Source organism: Mandrillus leucophaeus, unplaced genomic scaffold (assembly GCF_000951045.1).
Source record: "Mandrillus leucophaeus isolate KB7577 unplaced genomic scaffold, Mleu.le_1.0 Scaffold59, whole genome shotgun sequence".
Lineage (NCBI taxonomy): Eukaryota > Metazoa > Chordata > Mammalia > Primates > Cercopithecidae > Mandrillus > Mandrillus leucophaeus.
In genome coordinates, this window is record NW_012106363.1 from 5,805,404 (window position 1) to 5,806,896 (window position 1,493).

The 1,493-nt window shown below is 44.3% G+C and overlaps 1 protein-coding gene across 1 annotated transcript in view; it reads left to right on the top strand.

Annotated features, from left to right (window-relative positions):
- The window catches only part of SKAP1 (src kinase associated phosphoprotein 1), a 298,502-nt gene that overhangs the window by 258,999 nt on the left and 38,010 nt on the right, over positions 1–1,493 (top strand). The window lies entirely within an intron of this gene.

Genomic DNA, 1,493 nt, shown 5'->3' on the forward strand with positions numbered 1-1,493 from the left:
CAGGAGAAAAGAAAGTAAATGTAGCCAGGAGGATCTGAGTATTGAGCCCTCAAAACATTGCTTATTATACCCTATCTACTGTGCACATGTGTGTATATATGTGTGAGTGAGAGAGTGGGAAAAGAGCATGGTGGTAGTGAAAAGAATAGCAAGTGTATTTTTCTTCACTTTGTCCCATGTATAAAATAGCTAAATATGATTCTGGTACACATATTTACTTTATAAAGGCCCAATTCCTATTTTATCAGGTAATGTTATGAGATGAAATCGGTTAATGGGATTAAGAAACGTAGGCCAATTATGTTATGACTTTGATCGTATAAACATTTGACTGGACACTGGCATTGACTTAGAACTCATTGTGAATCTACGGCAATTAATTAAAAGACCATTCCAGCTACCCTCAGGAGCTTATACTCTAATGAACAAGGCAGGCTGAATAAAAACAGTAAAAAGATAACTACAAGCCCCAAGTACTAGGAACATAAAATTATGTACATGACTAGCCTCCATTACAGCTAAACAAAGATGGATACATTAAGGATTAAGGACTAATTAATCAAAGAGGGTTTTTTGTTTTTTCCCAGGGACAGAGTCTTGTTCTGTCACTGAGGCTGGAGTGCAGTGGCAAAATCTCGGCTCACTGCAACCTCTGCCTCCTGGGTTCAAGCAATTCTCCTGCCTCAGCCTCCTGAGTAGCCGGGATTACAGGCGCCCGCCACCGCACCCGGCTAATTTTTGTATTTTTAGTAGAGACAGGGTTTCACCATATTGGCCAGGCTGGTCTCAACTCCTGACCTCATGATCCGCCCACCTTGGCCTCCCAAAGTGTTGGGATTACAGGCATGAGCCATCGCACCCAGCCAGTCACAGAGGGTTGTTCAGACACACACACACGCACACACTCTAACATCCTAACTCTGGAGTGCTTAAAACCGGAGAGAATGCTTTCATAGAGATAATAATTTTGAAGAGAATTCCAGAGAGAAGGAGAAATGGAGTTTGAGGAAAAGGATTAGGATTCCGGTGATAGACATCTGAATAATCCAATGGACTGGAAGCTCCACAATGGCAGGAACTCTGACAGTCTTGTTTATTGCTTGTCCCCAGTTCCTAGTGCGGTGTCTTGCATGTAATAAGCACTTCAACATGCTTATGAATAAATGAAAGGGAAGGGAAGGAGAGGGCCAGTTTGAAGGTGACAAATTAATACTTTTTTTTTTAAGAACACAGTAGGCCGGGCGCGGTGCCTCACGCCTGTAATCCCAGCACTTTGGGAGGCCGAGGTGGGCAGATCACAAGATCAGGAGATCGAGACCATCCTGGCTAACACGGTGAAATCCCGTCTGTACTAAAAATACAGAAAATTAGCTAGGTGTCCCAGCTAATCGGAAGGCTGAGGCAGGAGAATGGTGTGAACCCGGGAGGCGGAGCTTGCAGAGAGCAGAGATTGCACCACTGCACTCCAGCCTGGGCGACAGAGCGAGACTCTG